This window comes from Triturus cristatus, chromosome 12 (assembly GCF_964204655.1).
Source record: "Triturus cristatus chromosome 12, aTriCri1.1, whole genome shotgun sequence".
Classification (NCBI taxonomy): Eukaryota; Metazoa; Chordata; class Amphibia; order Caudata; family Salamandridae; genus Triturus; species Triturus cristatus.
Genome location: NC_140595.1, coordinates 765,154,671 through 765,178,965, shown reverse-complemented (window position 1 = coordinate 765,178,965; position 24,295 = coordinate 765,154,671).

Sequence of the window (24,295 nt, the reverse complement as noted above, 5' to 3'; positions counted from 1 at the left end):
GGAAATCGCCTTGATCACAGGTGAGTGTAATGAAGACCCAGTGGTCACATGGCCCTAGTAGCAAACTACGGGCCCCAGAATGTACCAACACAGTTCTTGCATAACGTGGCATGGAGAAATAGAATGTTGCGGATTTCCTCTGGAAAAGAGGTCCTGACTATAACTACCTACCGCTGACCGCCAGTAAGTAATACATATATATATATATATATATATATATATATATATATATATATATATATATATGTATATATATATATATATATATATATTACCTACTGGCGGTCGCCAGTAGGTAGTTATAGTTAGGACCGTGTTTCCATAGGAAATCTCAAAATTCTATTTTGAATAACTTTGGCGCCGGTTGACGAATCCTCGCGAAATTTTCAAAACTAATGGGGCGCTCCGCTCAGCTCCTACCCTGAAAGTCTCGGGGTGATTCGTCAAGCAGGGGCCGAGAAAAAAGGGGGGTCCCAAAACGCGTTTTCCCCATGCATTTTTCCATAGGGACTTTAGTCGCAGCTACAGCCCGAACGGCTGAACAGAATTATGTGAAATTTGGCAGAGAGGTAGCAAAAAGGTCCATGAAGTGCCTTTTGCAGGTTTGGTGTAAATCTGTTCAGTATTTCCTGAGAAATTAGCATTTAAATTAATATATATATCTGTAAGCGCGCAGCGTGCGCGCACTGAGCAAGTACTGTGCGCGCACCTTGCCGTGCACGAGCGCACTTCTGATTGGTTGTTAGATGTCAGTAAACATTCGAATCGGTGGAAATCAGGAAGCAGCGGCCGCCATTTTGTCTCTCGCATAAAGAGGGGGTGATAAACAAAGGGGGAGAACTTGAAAAGGGGGCAGAGTGGGGAGATATTGACCCACTAGGCATTGTAAGGGGGTCACAGTAGGACCTTGTAGGTAAAAAAAAAAGATTTATATTTTGAAAAAAAATATCGCCGAGTGCGCGCACCCAGCGCGCACCCGAAAAAAAACTTTTTAAAAAAAATAATAAAGAATCGCATTTAAGTGTTTAGATATAAGGTGGCTCTAAAAAGAGCCCTTGTGTTTATTGTTTGTTTTTGGTACCTACAAGTAAGTACCGATGCAGAGTCTAAAGTTCAAGAGGAAGACTCTGTTGCCTTCATCAGTGAAGTGTAGACAGTCTCCTCTATAAATGTCTTGCATGTTGTAACGCAAGTTGTTGTGGTATATAGAACCCATACCATAGTCTCTGAGGAAAGCAGAAATAGATTTGTTGACGTGCTTCCTTGCTTTGTCAATCTGCGGACAAAATTGGTTGGACCAGTTCCACTTTTGCCTTTGGCATATGTTAGAATATACGAAGGCAGTTTGTGGAAAAAGTGACATAAATTGCACAAAGGTGTCCTTAATAAGCATTTCCAGACCTACCCCAGTTAAAGTGCCTAGGTCATTTCCACCACAGTGCACAATAATAAGGTTAGGCTGTGGGAGATGTAGAAAGGTTTTCACCAATGGCATTAATTGGTGCCACTTTAACCCTCTCTGACCAATCCATTTGATGTCTACATTTGGCAAAGCAAGGTCTCTCACCATACCTCTTTTTTCTGCAAATTTTTCACTCCAGAAGACATAGCTGTGACCTACAATCCACACTGTGAACATCTTCAAAGGAGATCTGGATGCACTCAGGAGGTGTCTTTCAGTAGAAAGGCAAAAAGAAATGAAAGACAGTTGAAAAATGGGGGCACACATACTTTTTTTTATAAAAAGAACTCATTGGCTGTTTCAAACCATTCTACACTAAAAACTAGGCTGTATGTTTAAATTTTAAAAAGCATGTATTGTATTGGTTCAGAAAAATGTGTGAACAAAGAACATTAGTTTGGATTTGCTGTTAGGTTTGAAAAGTCAAGCACTCTTGCTCTTTGGAAATTAAACATTGTCTGTTGAACTTCTGACCTCTCTGCTCACACCTGTGTTCCATGACCTGTTGCTATGGTAGCAGGCAGAAGTCAAGTTGGGGGAAGGGTACATTTGTAAAGGGGTTGAAGTTTTCAACCAATAGAAATGTGTGATTTCATTTGAAAAAATGTGGGAAGCACTGAGATTTGAAATTAACATGTATATTTGTGAAAAAAGAGAGGGAAACTGTGCCATTAACTGGTTCTGCTGAGAGGAGAGAGGTGTTCAGCTCAGAGATTCTGGTCTGATAAACTGCTGTGTGACTGCCACATTTCTTTCACAACTAACTAATTTTAAAGGTGAGTTATGAGTTTGAGAGGGGGTGTTTGTGGTTAATTTTGATGTAAATAAAAAAAATATGATTATTTGTTTAAAGTTGTGATTTACATTTTCTGTTTTGCAAGATATTTAACTGTTTTGAATATGTAAAATATTATGGAGTATGTTTTCACCATAAGTTAATGTGTACTGGTAACAATGAGGAATACTGTTTTGTGCCTACCATCAAACCATGAGTCTGTGTGCAGAGAAGAATTGTTGGCAGAGATTTAATTTGTGTTGCTGTTGAAAAGTAAGACTTGCAGTGGAAAGAAAAGGACAGCTTCTTTTTAATTGTGATGGTTAGCATTTAGCAGAAATCACTTTGAAAGAAAAGAGAGGAAAATGGCAGCACATTTGAAAAAAGCATTAGTTCTGTTAGAATTGATAACCCAGGAAAGGGGCAGCCTGTGTTTTGTGCCTACCAACACAGCATGAGTCTGTGTGTATATAGGAATTGTTGTCTGAGATTTAATTTGTGAAGTTGTTGTTCAGTAAGAAATGCAGTCCTAGGAAAGGGGCAGCCTGTATTATGTGCTTAAAATGATGACATGAGTCTGTGTGCACACAGGAATTGTGGGCAGAGATTTAATTTGTGAAGATGCTGTTCAGTAAGAAATGCAGTCCCATGAAAGGGGCAGCCTGTGTTATGTGCCTAAAATGATGGCATGACTCTGTGTGCACACAGGAATTGTGGGCAGAGATGTAATTTGTGAAGATGTTGTTCAGTAAGAAATGCAGTCCCTGGAAAGGGGCAGCCTGTTGTGTTTACACAAATTATCCCTTAGCACACATGCACTGTTACATACATCCCTGCAGTCTTCATGCAGTTCTGGAAGTCTCTTTGCTCATCTGTCTTGCACCAGACAATACACAGTGTTCAGAAACACACTCTTGGCACACACGCAGCAGCTTCTCCAACACTCTCATGTGTAGTACTCAGCTCTGTGTGCTGTTTCAGATAGCACTGTGTAATGCAAACACATTCAACGTCAGCAAGGCCTCATTTAAATTGATCTAGTCTAATCACTCACCCTGTAACATATGGACATGGTCTTAAGGAGCTGTTAGGACATGTGCTGTTTTCTGCTTCTGTAAATGATAAGGGAAATGTATCAGGCTGTAACAGTAATTTGGTACTATTCAGGGACACTGTTTTGTTCCAAAAAACATAGCATGAGTCTGTGTGCGCACAGGAATTGTGGGCAGAGATTTAATTTGTGAAGATGTTGTTCAGTAAGAAATGCAGTCCCAGGAAAGGGGCAGCCTGTGTTATGTGCGTAAAAAGATGGCATGAGTCTGTGTGCACACAGGAATTGTGGGCAGAGATTTAATTTGTGAAGATGTTGTTCAGTAAGAAATGCAGTCCCAGGAAAGGGGCAGCCTGTTGTGTTTACACAAATTATCCCTTAGCACACATGCACTGTTACATACATCCCTGCAGTCTTCATGCAGTTCTGGAAGTCTCTTTGCTCATCTGTCTTGCACCAGACAATACACAGTGTTCAGAAACACACTCTTGGGACATACGCAGCAGCTTCTCCAACACTCTCATGTGTAGTACTCAGCTCTGTGTGCTGTTTCAGATAGCACTGTGTAATGCAAACACATTCAACGTCAGCAAGGCCTCATTTATATTGATCTAGTCTAATTACTCACCCTGTAACACATGGACAAGGTTTTAAGGAGCTATTAGGACATGTGCTGTTTTCTGCTTCTGTAAATGATAAGGGAAATGTATCAGGCTGTAACAGTAATTTGGTACTATTCAGGGACACTGTTTTGTTCCAAAAAACATAGCATGAGTCTGTGTGCGCACAGGAATTCTTGGCAGAGATTTAATTTATGAAGATGTTGTTCAGTAAGAAATGCAGTTCCAGGAAAGGGGCAGCCTGTGTTATGTGCGTAAAAAGATGGCATGAGTCTGTGTGCACACAGGAATTGTGGGCAGAGATGTAATTTGTGAAGATGTTGTTCAGTAAGAAATGCAGTTCCTGGAAAGGGGCAGCCTTTTGTGTTTACACAAATTATCCCTTAGCACACATGCACTGTTACGTACATCACTGTAGTCTTCATGCAGTTCTGGAAATCTCCTTGCTTATGTCTCTTGCAGCTGACAATACATAGTCTGCAGAAACACACTCTTGGGACACACGCAGCAGCTTCTCCAACACTCCCATGCGTACTACTCAGGTCTGTGTGTAATGCAAACACATTCAACGTCACCAAGGCCTCTTTTTCTTTGCTCTACTCTAAACACTCAGCCAGGTTGCAGATACTTATGGTATGAAGTAGCTGTTAGGAAATGTGCTCTTTTCTGCCTCTGTGATTTTCCAGGTAAAATGTGTAAGGCTGTAACAGCAATTATCACTTGATCTACCAGAGTAGTAAATGTGCTTTGAATTTGCAAATCAAATTCTGTTTTATGCTTAGAAGCACACCATGAGGCTGTGTGTGCACAGAAATTGTGGCCACAGATATAATTTGTGTTGCAGTTGTTCTGTTAAAAAATGCACTTGCAGGAAAGGGGCAGCTTGTTTTTTTTCAACTGTGGTGGTTAGTACTGTGCACAAATTAGTAAATCACAAATGAGAGACAAATGGAAAAACATTTGAAATAAATGAAAAGTCAAAAAAAATATTTAAATGAATTATAATTACAAAAAGGATTATTTTTTTAGTTCCTTGCAGGTATTGCTGAGCAACAGTGAAAAAAAAATGCCTTTAAGGACAAGAAAAAGGAAAGAAAAGCAACAACAAGTATATCTGGACAAAACTGGGAAAAAATAGCAGGAGAAGCTGGTGATGGCAAAAAGAAAAAGTCTACTGGTAAGCAGAGCAGAGATTTCATACAAAAGATTTTCAAAAAACAAAAAAATGGCAAAAATAACTGTAAAACAAAGAGAGTTTTATGTACAAAGCCACAACACAGTCAACAGCAAAAAAAAAAAGCTAATGTACAATCAGAAGTATGTCAAACAGATTTAACACGAAAATGAGATTTTAAAAACATTCGTCGAAAAATGTTTCAGAGAAGAGTGATGTTAAATTTGCTAAAGGATGTGAAAAAATATAAGAAAAAATCTAAATTTATTAAGAAAATTTTTTTTATAGAAAATATTGTAAGTAAGGCTTTGGAAATAAAAAGAAAACTTTTTATTCTAATTTTGAATAGGAAGCGTAGATTAGAAAAATTAGTGAATGCAATGAAGTCACAAAGCAAAAGGAAAAGAGAAGTGAAAAAAAGTAACTTTTGTAAAGTGTTCTTGGGAGAATGGAAACACAGTTCAAGTACTGAACCATTTTTTAATGAAGAGAGTTATCTTCAAAGTAATAGTTTGTTGCATGCAGTTGACACCAATGGTAGAGCATTTGAAGTTAAGGATGGTTGTGTGATGGAAAAAGAGAAAATGGTCCCTAGAAATGAGGAAGAAGTAATGGCTGCTGAGGCTATGGGGAGACGTCCAAAAGCCCCAGTGTACACTTGGAACTGTAGTAGTATTTGTACTGTGCGTCAGGAATCTATTGATAAATTACGTGACTTTCTAAGAGAATATAGTAAAAAGAGTGTAAAACAGAAGATGAAGGTGCTTCAAACACTAGATCCATGCAGAGTGAGAGAAAATACTGGTTTGCAGGGACATTCTCTGGCTTGTCTATCTAGAAAAGTGTGTAAAAGTGTTTTTCATCATTTTAGGATGCTGGCTGTTCATCATACTGAAATGAGAAAGTTTGTGAGAACATTGTATTTTGCTAAAAGTCCAGCAGTAAAGTTGAATGAGTTGAATAATGCTCTGTTCCGTGGATCTGTATCAGATGTAGTGAAGGTTACTGATGAGATTCAGTTTTGTTACTTTGGTCCAGAACAAGAAAGTGCCGAAAAGGACACAGTAAATGAGGAAAATGAGGATCAGAATGTAGAACTCATTATTACTAAAAATTTTGAGGATGAAATGACAAAATTTACTATCACCTCTAATGAAACACCAAATATTACTTGTATTTGTTGCCGCAGAAGTCATTATAAAATTCAAACAAGGAGTGTTGATCTGTATAAAAAAAGTGAAAATGAAGATAATTATAAGTGGAAGGATTTTGCAACATATATATTTCTTGAAAATTGTTTTGAATTGGGTGAAGATCAGCGTATTTGTAAATACTGTTATAATAAATTAGAAGAAAATAGAATGCCGACCAGAGCTGTACATAATAATTTAGAATTGGATGCTATTCCTGCCGAACTTTCTGAATTAAATACATATGAGTCTATACTTATTCAATGTGTTCATCCGTTCTAGACCTTAGTACGTATGGAGCCCAAAACTGGTAAATAACCTCCTTCTGATTTACTGAGAGATTTAAAAGGAAGAGTGGTGTATTTGCCCTTGGATTTGAAAAAAAATATGGAAACTATTGATGCAGATACTTTGGAAACTGAACCATTAGTAATTCTGGTTAATGGTGTACCTACAAAGAATAAGAAGATTTGGCAAGAGCTGGTGGATGTACGAAAAGTACAAAGAGCAAATTTGTATTTGAAAAAAAATAATAAATGGTATGAATCATTTTATATAGAAGAAGAAGAAGATTTACAAGAAGACACAGAAACACCAACTGGTCAAATTGAAAAAGTGGACAAGTCAAAGGAAGAAAAAATGTATGAACATTTTAGCATACATCCTCTTCATTCAAATGGGAGACACTATTGATCTGTTTCAGATGAAGAAAGCAAAAGGAACTCCCGTGAGTGTATGGGAGGAGAGCTTGGAAGCTCAATGTTTTCCCCAGCTGTTTCCTACAGGAAAAGGAGGACGATACGATGAACGTCCAGAACAGATTCCAGCTTCTGAGTATCGGACTACAAGACTATATGCAGAAGATCCAAGATTTTGTCAAAGTATTCCTTCTTTGTTCCATCTTTTATTTGAAAGCGACTTGTCTGCATTATCATATGCAGTAAATCACATTTTAAAAAGTGGAGTACATTTACAAAATGTGTCTGCTAAGGATTTTATGGAGAAAGTGCAGCACCGAGATGATCATTTGGAAACACAACTGATCAATCTGATGGCTTGTCAGCGTGGGACAAATGAATATTGGTACCGACGCCATGGTGAATTAAAATGCATGTTACGGAATTTAGGAACTCCAACATGGTTCCTTACCCTAAGCTGTGCCGAGTACGCTTGGGATGATTTACTGGATTTTCTAAGAGAGGCAAATTCAAACATTAAAAACATTGAATACAAGACAGCTGGAGAACTGTGCTCTTTGGATCCAGTTAATGTTTGCAGATATTTCAATCATAGATTTGAGGCTATGATGTCCTTCATCTGCAATAAAAATAATCCACCTCTTGGAGAAGTAGTGGATTTCTTTTGGAGAAAAGAGTACCAGGCAAGAGGTGCTCCTCATATTCATATGCTGTTGTGGATCAAGGATGCCCCAAAGTTTGGAACAGATACTGATGAAGCAGTGTTATCTTTCATTGAAGAATATGCAACATGTGCTATACCTAAAAGCACAGAAGAGAAAAAGTTAAAAGAACAAGTTTTACATTTCCAAAGTCATCGGTGTGGAAAATACTGTCGACGGAAGTACAAGACCAAAGATAAATTCTACACAAAGTGTCGATTTGGATTTCCTAGACCTGTTCTTTCAAAAGGAAGAGTCAACAGTTTTATGACAGCTGTGCGACATACTATAACCAGAAAATCTCCCAAAAATACCTACAACCTAAAAAGAAATGAAGAGTCAAAATTTATAAATGACTTCAACCCAGTGATTTTATCCATGTGGAATGCTAACATGGATATTCAGTATGTGGCAGACAATTCTATTGCTGTTGCTCGGTATGTGACATCTTACATCACTAAATCTGAGAAAACAGAATTGAAGGAAATGTGGGAAGAGATTTCTCACGAGAAGACTGTCAGTAAGAAGCTGTACAGTTTCAGTTTAAAGATGTTAGCGCATCGAGAAATTGGATCCTACGAATGATCAGATAGGTTATCATCTGCAAGTCTTTACTCGAAATCCAGAAGAATAATTTGGGTAAGCTTAGGCCTTGCAGGAATGAGAAATCGGGTACTGAAATCTGTTGGAGAAATTGAATATTTGGCCGAGAATGACCCAGAAAGTACAGATATTTTGAAATCAAACATGTTGGACACATATTACCTAAAGAGAAGCCATCATCTTGAGAACATGTGTCTCTATGAAGTGCTGCAGAACTACATTTTTTCACGGAAAGCCACAGAAGACATCAACAATGGAAAATATAAAGTCATTGGTGAGGAAGGATGTTTGGTGAAGCAAACAAAAGGAAGTTTGATAAATCACAGGAAGCTCAGTTGCGAAACTACTGACAAAAAGGAAATTTACTACTTGGCTCTTTTACAGCTGTTTAAACCATGGCGTTCAGAGGACGAACTACTGGGAGAATTTCAAAACTATGAAGATTCTTTTAATGCTAGCAAAGACAGCATAGAATGCAGTACTTTCACAACTTATGTCCAAATGTTAAATGAAGAAAATGAACAGGAAGCAAAAATTGCAGCTGAAGTAGCTAGAGACAGTTCTCAAGACAGCCAAAGTTCAGGAACACTTAGTCAAGATCCCCTAGGACAACCGATTATAGAAAATGAAGCTGCAGTAGCCATGACTGAAGTAGAAACGGCTATGAATCAAGCACAGGAAGATTCAATTGACTTACTAAATCTGGAAGAACAACTGAATGAAGAACAAAAAGAAATTTATGAAGAAGTCATCAAAAAAATTGATCATGGATTACTACATGAAAAGAAAGAGTGCTCATGCACATCATTTGAACCAATCAGGATGTATGTGAGTGGACAAGCTGGAACTGGTAAAAGTTTCTTAATAAAAGTCATCAGAAGCTACCTACAGCAAAAAACAGCTTCAAATTTGTCTTGTGTGGTAACTGCTCCAACTGGGTTAGCAGCCTATAACATAAAAGGAATTACCTTACATCGCTTGCTAATGTTACCAGTGGAGCATGAGAACAAAATAGAATACCACAAACTAACTGGAGAAGCATGCCTCGAAGTTTCAAGAGTGTTGAAGAAGATGCAAGTTCTCATTATTAATGAGGTGAGCATGGTTTCAAATTTAATGCTTGCCTTTATGCATTTAAGAATGCAGCAAATTCTAAAGAGAGACTATGACGTGTTATTTGGAGGTAAACACGTCATAGTTTTTGGGGATCTTCTGCAGCTCACTCCAGTTAAAGGACAACCAATGTTTAATACTGTGACACATGAAGACACGAAGAAGTCATTAGGAAGCATTGGTAATGCGAATATTTGGTCGTTCTTTGAGTACAAAGAACTCACTACCAATATGAGACAAGCAAACGACGAAGATTATGCAAGTATTCTGAAAGATATCAGAATTGGACTACTCACAGAAGTTGGTAAAAAAGCATTACAGAGTCGGTTGCTACATAACTTATTTCCAAATGAAGAAATAGTTGCAGAGAAAATATACCAGAACATTGCAGAAAAAAATACTGTAATCTGCTTAATGCCAACACTACGTGAGTGCTCAATATTCAATGAGGAACTTTTGAAATTGGAAAACGAAGAGATTAAGAAAATGGAAGCAGAGGACAAAATTCAGCATGAAAGAATTACTTTTACATTAACAGGCAAACTGAAAAATAAATTGGATTCACTAGAGAAGAATATTTCCAAAACAGCTGGATTAGAAAAAAATCTATATGTTTGCATGAATTGTCGAGTGATTTTAAGGAGAAATTTGGATGTAGAAAAAGGTTTAGTGAATGGACCTATGGGAAGAGTTGTGGGTTTTATTAATTATCAGAAAAAAGAAGGAATTGAATGTTTAAAAATAAAATTTGATCAGATAGAAGAAGTTAAAGACATTTGTCGTTGTTCAGTTCGTTTCATGCTTGTGAAAGACTTATATGTGCATAGAAAGCAGTTTCCATTTTTTCTAGCATATGCTGTAACTATTCACAAGTCTCAAGGATTGACTGTAGATAGTGCTTTTGTAAACATTGGTTCTACTGTGTTCAAAGAAGGTATGGCATATGTTGCTCTGTCACGAGTAAAAACATTATCTGGTTTATTTATGATAGACTTTGATGACTCAAAAGTTAGTGCTGATACAAACTGTGTAAAGGAGTATAATAGATTAAGAAGAACCTATGCTCCTCATTTAGGTCAGTATCCTGTGATTGAAAAACATGTTGTTTCTCGGAAAAGGAGATTTGAGAATATCTGTAATGTGGATGAACAGAACAAAAAAAAAGACAGTGATGTGATAGCAAGGAAAAAGAAAAAGGACAGTGTTGAAGAGGTTGTTGGTTGCCATTTTGAAAATAGCTCTGGTGTCAACTGCTATGCAAATGTAGTGCTGAATGTTGTATTTTATCTTGAAAAGTTGCTAGAACAGATAATAGTAAATCATGGAAAAAGATTGTGTTCTCTGCTGAGTCTCCTTTTTGAGAAGCTGAGTACTGATAAAACTGAAATAGAAAGTGCTACTGATGTTAGAAATCTTTTAGATGTATGTTCTGGTTCTACACAGTTTAAAGAAAATGTCCAGCAAGATGCTCAGGAATTCTTAATATATATTTTGAGTGTACTAGAAGATGAAGGAGTAGAAGTAGAAAACTTATTTGGTGTCTGTTACAAGTGGGAACATTGCTGTGAAAACTGTATGAACACATGTAGTAGTAATATTGATTCAGAAAGGTTCATATTTTCACCATTACCACAAAGTAAATCAGTGACTTTTAGTAAATTAGTTAAAGATGCCAATCACAACATGGAATGTTCTGAATGTAAATCAGACATGTTTTCTACATTATTTTTACAGAAATATGGTCAGTATGTAATTTTAATGATGCAACGTTGTAGAACTGATGGTTCAAAATTGGACACTTTAATAAAGAAGTTTACAGGACAGCAATTATCAATTTCTGGAAAAACTTTTGTTACAGTTGCAATAATTTTTCATCAAGGACCTACTGTAACTTCTGGACATTACACACTTTATCTTAAATGTGAAAAAGGCTGGACACTGTGTAATGATTCCCAATTGATTTTCAAGCAACGTTTGCCTTATGATTTACCCAATTCTTACTTAATTTTTCTGAAACCTAAATTTTGAAAACTAAAAAATGCATCTGAAGGAAGCATTTTTTGTAATTTTAAAGGATTATAATTGAAGATATCACTTAAAAAGGATTTTGAAATTACTATTTGGCCTAAAGGAAAAGTAATAAAAACAATTGTGGACTCCTTTGACAGAAATTATTTTGGCATGTGTACTTTTGCGACAAGGTTTAAAGACGGTTTGTCTAGAAATTTTTTATTCATCTAGAGAAGTAGTTGTAATATATATGTAATATTTCTAACAAGGTATATTTTAGTGAGGATAGTTTTGGGGCTTTTTTTAAGCAATCTTTCAGATTGTTTTTTTTTGCCCGCTGTTAAATGATGAATACAATTGTTTTCACTATTTTAAGTGAAAAATAAAAAATTCTGAAAACAGCAAAAAAAGGGAAAAAATTGCTTAGTAAAATATGTAAAAACATGTAATGCTTTTTGTAATGTATGATTGAATATTAATACTTTTTTTCTTTTTTTGCAGAACTGGAAAGAAAAAAAAAAAAAAAAAAATTCTGCTCCCTTGCAAAATACTTTTAAAATTTTTTTTTAGAAAAAAATTATTTTTTAAAAAAAATAAATGAAAAATATTAGTATTATTCAATACTCCCTTTTCATGCTTCCATTTCTTCACCTCTTTTTGTACATTAAATTTAAAAAAAAAAAAAAAAATTAAAAAAAAAACCTTGGGTGCGCGCAGGGTGCGCGAACCTCAAAAAAAAAATAAAAAAAAATCCCTCAAAAAAAAATTTTGGGGGTTTAGTTTATAAGTGGCTCTTAAAAGAGCCCTTGAGTTAATGGAGTGAAACAGGAAGAGAAAAACTAAAAAAAAGAAAAAACATCTATGGCCTACTTGCACTCATGGGCATCAAATTTTCTCTGAATGAGATCAAGACTGGTCTCACCCACAGAAATAAGTTTACCGCAATCAGTGCAGCGTGTGGACAACCTAGCCAAACAAGGTGGTCCAAAAAGAGGTGTGCAAGAAGGCAAAGGCACCACTGCAGAAGAAGTGCTCGGCTGAGATGCGGAAGATGTGCTCGGCTGAGCTGCTGCAGATGTCGTCGGTAGAGCAGGTGGAGGGTTTGCTCCAGAAGCTCGACGAAAAGTTACTGGATGCATTTTGGTAACATGTCTTAACATAGTGTGAATGCTAAAAGAATATTTCTTGTTAGGATTCCCACGAGATAAGACTTTATCACAAAGTACACATGTAACTTTAGGTGCATTTACCTATTTTTGTCCCTCTGGAAAAGTGAAAAACTGCCATATAAAGCTGTCTTTCTGCTTCCTGCTCCTCTGCCTCTCAAGAGTGTCCAGATCACAGTCTGAAGATGGTTGCTGTTCAGCCATTGTCTCTCAACAACAGAATAGCTCCTTCTCCAAAGGAATCAGAACTAATAATGAGGGGAGTAGGTGTGGTTTGGGAAGAATATGGAACTGAAAGTACTTCAAACCAATCAAAAGTGATGATTCTTGATCGCATGACTTGCCATGAGGGGATTGGGTGTGGTATTGAAACAATTAGAAACTGAAAGTAATGATAACCAATAAGAAGTAATGTTTTATTATGCATAAACCCGAGGTGCGCGCCATGCGCAAGCTCCGAGCGCGCACCTCGTGATTACGTATGCGCGAACGCGTAGGAGCGCATGTGCATACGTCATATGCGCGTACCTACCGCGCATACGTTGAACACGCGTATACGCGACTGTTATTGCGCGTAATTTTAGCGTATGCGGAAGTAAACCGCGTGGAGCGCGTATGACGCACGCACGCATGCGTACGTACGTACGCATACGTACTGGGTGCGCGCTCCCAGCGCGCACTATGACATATTTTTGCGTACGTAAATAAGGTACGACGGTATTCATAAAAAACTTATGAAATTGTACTAGGAGCGCGCCCAGAGCGCGCACCTCAAGAATTTATATAAAAAAAAAAAGTGGAGAAAAATTAATTGCAAAAATTAAAAAAAATAATCAACTTTATCCTAATTGAAATTTAAAAAAAAAAAATAAATAAATAAAAAGATACAGATAATATATAAATGAATACATAGGAATTTTATTTTTAATAAAACATTTTTTTTTAATTAAATAATACAAAAATTAGCATTTAAAAAACCGTACAAATTCACTGAAAAAACCAAAGGTTTCACACACGTTATAGTTAGGAATTAGCATTTAAAAAACCTTGCAAATTCACTGAAAAAAACATAGGTTTCACACATGTTATAGTTAGCTGGACATTTCACTCGTGAAAAACCAATGAAATTCCCCCGTTATAGTTAGTTCAGCTAACTATAACTCGCGCACCCGCAATCCACTGCTGATGACGTCACATATTACATTACTCATGACATGGTCAGTGACATCACTCATGACATCACTGATGACATCTCAAATGACATCACTGATGACATCACTGATGACATCATCCTTGTGATTGAGTAGCAGACCTCCTCTCACCCTAATATAACCTTTGATACACACATTCAAAAATAGAAACTACAATGTTCAAAACAATGGACATACCAATACCAGTTACAACAACCTATTCAATAATTCTAAGATCCACATACAAATCCACTCATTCACCAACAGTCCTATACAGTCACTCATTCATGTACTCACTCATCATATGTACTCATACACCTATACATCCTGTTACACAATGCCACTCATCCATAGAGTTACTCACACACATAGTCACTCATGCTAATAAAGAATCAAACATACATTTACTTGCATATACAGTTATACACACACCACCACACTTACTTCTACGGAAACTTACACATACTTAGTCTTTTAAACAATCACTTATAGAAATACATACTTATTCATACAGGAACTCTTTCAATCTCTCACTCTCACATATACTCACTTATATACACCAATAGTCACATATACTAGTTTAAAACATATGAAGTTACTCATAGAGACACTATTGGGACTCACTAACACACCCATACACACACTCATCCACCCATACAGTCCTGCACACATGCTGTTTTCAACACATACAAACAGTGAGTCACTCATTCATGCACCTATGCACTACGTAATACCCCCCACCGAACCATGCACACACTCAGACTGATACTCAAAAAACCAACTAATAACCTATATAGACACCCATGTAGCTACTCACCAACCCATGCAGCCACCTATACACAAAGTGAGAGACTGATGCAGATATTTACATATTTAAACATTACTCACAAAGCCATGTATTCACTATGATACACTTAATCAGTCACATAATCAATTTTTCAAAAACAAATCATCCATTTAGACACTTATATACCCATTTATTCTTCCATCGACCTTGAGATATACATATATAAAACATATTTAATTTTCCGAAAAACACACATTCACTGGATGATGTCATCAGTGATGTCATCAGTGATGTCATTTGAGATGTCATCAGTGATGTCATGAGTGATGTCACTGACCATGTCATGAGTGATGTAATATGTGACGTCATCAGCAGTGGATTGCGGGTGCGCGAGTTATAGTTAGCTGAACTAACTATAACGGGGGAATTTCATTGGTTTTTCACGAGTGAAATGTCCAGCTAACTATAACATGTGTGAAACCTATGTTTTTTTCAGTGAATTTGCAAGGTTTTTTAAATGCTAATTCCTAACTTTCAGTGAATATATATATATATATATATATATATATATATATATATATATATATTATCTATTGGCGGTCGCCAGTAGATAGTTATAGTTAGGACCGTGCTTCCATAGGAAATCTGAAAATTCTATTTTGAATAATTTTGGCGCCGGTTGACGAATCCTCGCGAATTTTTCAAAATAGGTGGGGCGCTCCGCTCTGCTCCTACCCTGAAAGTCTCAGGGTGATTAGTCAAGCGGGGGCCGAGAAAAAAGGGGGGGTCCCAAAACACGTTTTCCCCATGCATTTTTCCATAGGGACCTTTAGTCCAAGGTACAGCCCGAACGGCTGAACAGAATTACTTGAAATTTGGCAGAGAGGTAGTCCTCAGGTCAGGGATGTGCCTTTTAAATATCTGGAGTCAATCTGTTCAGTAGTTCCTGAGAAAATTTCAGTTAAAAGTACATATATATCTATAGGCGCGCACCGTGCGCGCATGGTGCGCGCACGGTGACGTGCCCGAGCGCAATTCTGATTGGTTGTTAGATGTCAGTAAACATTCTAATCGGTCGAAATCAGGAAAGTGTCAACCGACATTTTGTCTCTCGCAGTCTGAGGCAGTGAAAAACAAAGGTGGGGAACGTGAAAAGGGGGCAGGGTGGACAGTTCCTGACCCCCTAGCCTTTGTCAGGGGGTCACTGAAGGACCCCCAAAGGTGAAAAAAACATTTATTTTTTTACGAAAAAGCGTGGGGTGCACGCACCGTACGCGCACGGCACGCACAATGCATCGTGGGAGCTCGGTGCAGGAAGCGCACGGAGCGCCCACGGCTCGCGAATGCACACCGTGCGCGCGCGGTGCGTGCACGGTGAAAAACCAGAAAAAAAAAATATTAATAAATACATAACTTAGCATTTAAATAACTGTACAAATTCACTTAAAAAACCATAGGTTTCACACACGTTATAGTTAGGAATTAACATTTAAAAAACCTTGCAAATTCACTTAAAAAACCATAGGTTTCACACATGTTATAGTTAGCTGGACATTTCCCTTGTAAAAAAACAATGAAATTCCCCCATTATAGTTAGTGCAGGCAACTATAACTCACGCGACCGCAATCCTCTGCTGATGATGTCAGATATGACATCACTGTATTTAGACACCTATTTACCCATGTCTTCTTCCATTAATCTTTAGCCATACATATATTACAAATATTTATTTTTCAGAAGGACACGTATGTAATCAGTGATGTAATATCTGACGTCATCAGCAGAGGATTGCGGTCGCGTGAGTTATAGTTGCCTGCACTAACTATAACGGGGGAATTTCATTGTTTTTTTACGAGGGAAATGTCCAGCTAACTATAACATGTGTGAAACCTATGGTTTTTTAAGTGAATATATATATATATATATATATATATATATATATATATATATATATTATCTACTAGTGGTCGCCAGTAGATAGTTATAGTTAGGACCGTGATTCCATAGTAAATCTGAAAATTCTATTTTGAATAACTTTGGCGCCGGTTGACGAATCCTGGCGAAATTTTTAAAATAGGTGGGGTGCTCCGCTCCGCTCCTACCCTGAAAGTCTCGGGGGGATTCTTCAAGCGGGGGCTGAGAAAAAAGGGGGGTCCCAAAACGCGTTTTCCCCATGCATTTTTCCATAGGGACCTTTAGTCCAAGGTACAGCCCGAACGGCTGAACAGAATTATTTGAAATTTGGGAACGAGGTAGTCCTCAGGTCAGGGATGTGCCTTTTGAATATCTGGAGTCAATGTGTTCAGTAGTTCCTGAGAAAATTACAGTTAAAAGTACATACATATTTATATCTATAGGCGCGCAGAGTACGCGTACTGTACGCGTACCGTACGCGCACGGTGCTGTGCGCGAGCGTAATTCTGATTGGTGGTTACATGACAGTAAACATTCCAGTCGGTCGAAATCAGGAAGTGTCGGCCGCCATTTTGTGTGTATCACACTGAAAAACAAAGGTAAAGAACGTGAAAAGGGGGCAAGGTAGAGAGTTGCAGACCCCCTAGCCTTTGTCAGGGGGTCCAAAAAGGACCCAGAAGTGTGAAAAAATTCTTTTTTTTTTTTTTTTAAATCGCGGCGTACGCGTACCGTGCGCGTACGGTACGCGTACGGCGGTATAAAAATAAATAAAAAATAGAATTCAAAATCAAAATTAAATGTACACCGTCTCCTCTATAAATTGTTGTGGTATATAGAACCCATACCATGGTCTCTGAGGAAAGCAGAAACAGACTTATTGACGTGCTTTCTTGCTTTGTCAATATGCGGACAAAATTGGTTGGACCAGTTCCACTTTTGCCTTTGGCATATATTAGAATATACAAAGGCAGTTTGTGGAAAAAGTGACATCAATTGCAAAAAGGTGTCCTTAACAAGCATTTCCAGACCTACCCCAGTTAAAGTGCCTAGGTCATTTCCACCACAGTGCACAATAATAAGGTTAGGCTGTGGGAGATGTAGATAGGTTTTCACCAAAGGCATTAATTGGTACCACTTTAACCCTCTCTGACCAATCCATTTAATGTCTACATTTGGCAAAGCAAGGTCTTTCACAATACCTCTTTTTTCTGCAAACTTTTCACTCCAGAAGACATAGCTGTGACCTACAATCCACACTGTGAACATCTTTCAAGGAGATCTGGATGCACTCAGAAGGTGTCTTTCGGTAGAATGGCAATATGAAAAGAAAGATAGTTGTAAAATGGAGGCTAACATACTTTTTTTTTTTAAAGAACTGATTGGCTGATTCAAACCATTTTACAGTTAAAACTAGGCTCTATGTTTAGATTTTTACAAGCATGTTTTGTATTGGCTCAGAAAAATGTGTACCCACAGAACATTACTTTGGATTTGCTGTTAGGTTTGAAAAGTCAAGCACTCTTGCTCTAAGGATTAGAAACATTGTGTGCTGAACTTATGACCTCTCTGCTCACAGCAGTGTTCCATGACCTGTTGCTATGGTAGCAGGCAGAAGTCATGTTGGGGGAAGGGATCATTTGGAAAGGGTTGAAATTTGCAAACAATAGATATGTGTGTTTCCATTTGAAAAAAAATGTGGGAAGCACTGTGATTTGGAGTTAACATGTATATGTGTGGAAAAAGAGAGGGAAACATTGCCATTAACTGGTTCTGGTGAGAGGAGAGAGGTGTACAGCTCAGAGATTCTGGCTCTGATAATCTGCTGTTTGAGTGCCACATTTCTTTCTGAACTAACTACTTTTAAAGGTGAGTTAGGAATTTGAGAGGGAATGTATGTGGTGCATTTTGATATAAATATTAGAAATGTGATTCTTGTTTTAAATGTGTTTTTCACATTTTGTGTTTTGGGAGATATTTAACTGTCTTGAACTTGTAAGATATTATTGAGTATGTCTTCACCATAAGTTAAGGTGTACTGGTATCACCCAGGAATAATGTTTTCTGCCTAGAATCACACCATGAGTCTGTGTGCACACAGGAATTTTTATCAGAGATTTAATTCGTGTTGCTCTTGCTCTGTTAGCCTTGCACTCGCAGGAAAGGGGCAGTTTGTTTTCTTGAACTGTGATGGTTAGCATTCAGCAGAAATCACTTTCTCACAAATGAGAGGCAAATGCTAACACATTTGAAATTAACATGGAACATTTTCCTTCCACTTTTAAAGTTGTGTTTTTTATTTTAAGGTAAGGAAGATATTTAAGTGCCTTGAACTTGTAAGATATTATGGAGTATGTCTTCTCTAGAAGTTAAGGTGTACTGGTATCACCCAGGAATACTGTTTTCTGCCTAGAATCACACTATGAGTCTGTGTGCACAAAGGAATTTTTGTAAGAGAATTATTTTGTGTTGGTCTGGTTCTGTAAGAATGGCATTCGTAGGAAAGGCGTAGCTTGTTTTTTAGAACTGTGATGGTTTGTATTCAGTATAAAAAAGCTGTTTGGGCATGTGCTATTTTCTGTTTCTGAAAAATAGAATGAAAATGTGTCAGACTGTTAGAGTAATTATCACTTGCTCCACCACAGTAGTAAATGTGCTTTCAAATTGCAAATCAAATTTAGTTTTATGTCTAGAATCACACCATGAGTCTGTGCGCACATAGGAATTGTTCTCAGAGATTCAATTCATGTTACTCTGGTTCTTTCAGAATTGCATTCGTAGGAAAGGGGCAGCTTGTTTTCTTGAACTATGATGGCTACCATTGAGCCCAAATTAATATGTCACAAATGAGAGGGCAATGCAAACATATTTGACATCAACATGGTGGATTTTCCTTCCACTCCTGCAATGGGTCATGTAGTTTGTACATGTTCAAAAGTCCAATTAACCCTTACCACCATGTAGTGTTACATACATGTCTCCAATGTTTATGCAGTTGCGCAAGCGTCCATGCAGATCTGTTTTGCACCTGACAGTAGACAGTTTCCAGAATCACAGTCTTAGCAGAGAGCAAGCTGCTTCTCATGTACAGTCATGCTTACTATTCAGCGCTGTGTCATGTTTCAGATAGCAGTGAGTAATGCTAATACATTGAATATCACCAAGGCTCATTTCCTTTGCGAGAGTGTAGTACGTCATTCAGGTTGCAGATGTTCATGGTCTCAAAAAGCAGTTTGGGCATGTGCTGTTTTCTGTTTCTGAAAAATATAATGAAACTGTGTCAGACTGTTACAGTAATTATCACTTGCTCTATCACAGTAGTAAGTGTGCTTTCAAATTGCAAATCAAATTTCGTTTTCTGCCTAGAATCACACCATGAGTCTGTGCGCACACAGGAATTGTTCTCAGAGATTAAATTTGTGTTACTCTGGTTCTTTCAGAATTGCATTCGTAGGAAAGGGGAAGCTTGTTTTCTTGAACTGTGATGGCTACCATTGAGCCCAAATTAATATGTCACAAATGAGAGGGCAATGCAAACACATTTGACATCAACATGGTAGATTTTCCTTCTACTCCTGCAATGGGTCATGTAGTTTGTACATGTTCAAAAGTCCAAGTAACCCTTACCACACATGTAGTGTTACATATATGTCTCCAATGTTTATGCAGTTGTGCAAGCGTCCATGCAGATCTCTTTTGCACCTGACAGTAGACAGTCTCCAGAAGCACAGTCTTAGCAGAGAGCAAGGTGTTTGTCATGTATTGTACAGTCATGCTTACTATTCAGCGCTGTGTGGTGTTTCAGATAGCAGTGAGTAACGCTAATACATTGAACATCACCAAGGCTCATTTCCTTTGCTAGAGTGTAGTACGTCATTCAAGTTGCACATGTTCATGGTCTCAAAAAGCAGTTTGGACATGGGCTGTTTTCTGTTTCTGAAAAATATAATGAAAATGTGTCAGACTGTTAGAGTAATTATCACTTGCTCTACCACAGTAGTAAGTGTGCTTTCAAATTGCAAATCAAATTTTGTTTTCTGCCTAGAATCACACCATGAGTCTGTGCGCACACAGGAATTGTTCTCAGAGATTAAATTCGTGTTACTCTGGTTCTTTCAGAATTGCATTCACAGGAAAGGGGAAGCTTGTTTTCTTGAACTGTGATGGCTACCATTGAGCCCAAATTAATATGTCACACATGAGAGGGCAATGCAAACACATTTGACATCAACATGGTAGATTTTCCTTCTACTCCTGCAATGGGTCATGTAGTTTGTACATGTTCAAAAGTCCAATTAACCCTTACCACACATGTAGTGTTACATACATGTCTCCAATGTTTATGCAGTTGTGCAAGCGCCCATGCAGATCTCTTTTGCACCTGACAGTAGACAGTCTCCAGAAGGACAATTTTAGCAGAGAGCAAGCTGTTTCTCATGTACAGTCATGCTTACTATTCAGCGCTGTGTGGTGTTTCAGATAGCATTGAGTAACGCTGATACATTGAACATCACCAAGGCTCATTTCCTTTGCTAGAGTGTAGTACGTCATTCAGGTTGCACATGTTCATGGTCTCAAAAAGCTGTTTGGGCAAGTGCTGTTTTCTGTTTCTGAAACAAATAATGAAAATGTGTCAGACTGTTAGAGTAATTATCACTTGCTCTACCACAGTAGTAAGTGTGCTTTCAAAATGCAAATCAAATTTCAATTTCTGCCTAGAATCACACCATGAGTCTGTGCGCACACAGGAATTGTTCTCAGAGATTCAATTCGTGTTACTCTGGTTCTTTCAGAATTGCATTCGTAGGAAAGGGGAAGCTTGTTTTATTGAACTGTGATGGATGGCTACCATTGAGCCCAAATTAATATGTCACAAATGAGAGGGCAATGCAAACACATTTGACATCAACATTGTAGATTTTTCTTCCACTCCTGCAATGGGTCATGTAGTTTGTACATGTTCAAAGTCCAATTAACCCTTACCACCATGTAGTGTTACATACATGTCTCCAATGTTTATGCAGTTGCACAAGCGTCCATGCAGATCTCTCTTGCACTTGACAGTAGACAGTCTCCAGAAGCACACTCTTAGCAGAGAGCAAGCTGTTTCTCATGTACAGTCATGCTTACTATTCAGCGCTATGTGGTGTTTCAGATAGCAGTGTGTAACGCTAATACATTGAACATCACCAAGGCTCATTTCCTTTGCTAGAGTGTAGTACGTCATTCAGGTTGCACATGTTCATGGTCTCAAAAGCAGTTTGGGCATGTGCTCTTTTCTGTTTCTGAAAAAAATAATGAAAATGTGTCAGACTGTTACAGTAATTATCACTTGCTCTACCACAGTAGTAAGTGTGCTTTCAAATTGCAAATTAAATTTTGTTTTCTGCCTAGAATCACACCATGAGTCTGTGCGCACACAGGAAATGTTGTCAGAGATTTAATTTGTGGTACTCTGGTTCTTTTAGAATTACATTCGTAGGAAAGGGGAAGCTTTAATTCGTGTTGGTTTTATTGTGTTTTTCTCTTGTAGGAAAGGGGTAGATAGTATTATAAGATTTGAAAAGCACAAAAAAAAGATAGTAATAAATTTAAATTACATAAAGGTATTTTATTTTTTAGTTTCTTTCAGATATTGCTGACCAACAGTGAAATAAATTAAAGATGCCTATAAAATCAAGGAAGAGAAAAGAACAGAAAAAACATTTATATTTGAAGACAACTGGAGGACCCAAATTAGTTGAAGGTCCTTATGTTGGAAAAAAGAAAAAGTCTTCTGGTAAGCAAACTAAGGATTTTTTTAAAAATATCTTCAAAAAAAGAACAAATTTGAAAAATGTCCCCAGTGCAAATAGAGTTTCAAGTAGAAAACAACAGGACAAAAGTGAGAAATTACAAAATGCTAATGTACAATTAGAAGCAATAAAGATTGACTTAAAAAGAAAAACAGCATTTAAAGACATTCGTAGAAAAATGTTTCAGAGAAGAGTGATGTCCAATTTGCTAAAGGATGTGAAAAAATATAAGATGAAAGCGAAATTTTATAAGCGAAAAAAAGATATTGAATCAATTGTAGCTAAGGCTTTAGATTGAAAAAGAAAACTATTCATTTTAATTTTGAACAGGATCCGTACATTAGATAAAATGGTCAATGTAATGAAGTCACAAAGTAAAACGAAAAGAGTAGTGAAAAGAAATACCTTTTGTAAAGTGTTTTTAGGAGAATGGATGCATAGTTCAAGTACTGAACCATTTTTTAATGAAGAGAGTTATCTTCAAAGTAATAGTTTGCTGCATGCAGTTGACACCAGAGGTCGTGCTTATGAAGTGAAAGATGGTTGTATAATGGAAAAGGAGAAAATGGTTCCAAGAAATGAGGAAGAAGTGATAGCTGATGAGGTTATGGGGAGACGTCCTAAAGCCCCAGTGTATACTTGGAATTGTAGTAGTATTTGTAATGTACGACAGGAATCTATTGATAAATTACGTGAGTTTCTAAGAGAATATAGTAAAAAAAAGTGTTAAACAGAAGATTAAGGTGCTTCAAAGACTAGATCCATGTAGAGTGAGAGAGAATACTGGTTTGCAAGGACATTCTCTGGCTTGTCGTTCTAGGAAAGTTTGCCAAAGTGTTTTTCACCATTTTAGGATGCTGGCAGTTCATCATACTGAAATGAGAAAGTTTGTGAGAAGATTGTATTTTGCTAAAAGTCCAGCACTAAAGTTAAATGAGTTGAATAGGGCTCTGTTCCGTGGATCTGTATCAGATGTAGAGAAGGTTACTGATGAAATTCAGTTTTGTTACTTTGGTCCGGAACAAGAAAGTGCAGGTAATGACACAGTTATTGAAGAAAATGTGGAAGAGGATGTAGAACCCACTGTTAGTAAACATTTTCAAGATCAAATGACAAAATTTACTATCATCTTTAATGAAAGACCAAATATTATTTGTATTTGTTGCCGGAGAAGCCATTATAAAAATCAAACAAGGTATGTTGATCTCTATAAAAAAAGTGAAAAAGAAAATAATACTAAGTGTTGGATTTTGCTACATATTTATTTCTGGAAAATTGTTTTGATTTTGGTTAATATCACCGTATTTGTAAATACTGTTATAACAAGTTAGAAGAAAATAAAATGCCAGCAAGAGCTGTACATAATAATTTAGAATTGGTTGAAATTCCTGCAGAACTTAGTGATTTAAATACGTATGAGTCTATACTCATTCAATGTGTCCATCCTTTTCAGACTATAGTTCGTATGGATCCCAAAACAGGCAAATTACCTCCTTCGGATTTACAAAGAGGTTTAAAAGGAAGAGTTGTCTATTTGCCATTGGATTTGAAAAAAAATATGGAAACTATTGATGCAGATAGATTGGAAAATGAACCATTAGTTATTTTGGTTAATGGAGTACCAACAAAGAATAAGAAAATTTGGCAGGAGCTTGTAGATGTACGAAAAGTACAAAGAGCAAATTTATATTTGAAAAGAAATAATAAATGGTATGAAACAATTTATGTGGATGAACTCAGGAATACCAGCTGGGCAAATTGAAAAAGTGGATAAGTCAAAAGAAGAAGAAATTTATGAACATTTCAGCATACATCCTCTTCATTCAAAAGAAGTTATGGCAAACACTATTGATCTGTTTCAGATGAAAAAAGCACAAGGAACTCCCGTGAGTGTATGGGAGGAGAGCTTGGAAGCTCGTTGTTTTCCCCAGCTGTTTCTTACAGGAAAAGGTGGACGATACGATGAACGTCCAGTACAGATTCCTGCTTCTGAGTATCGGACTACAAGATTATATGCAGAAGATCCCAGATTTCGTCAAAGTATTCCT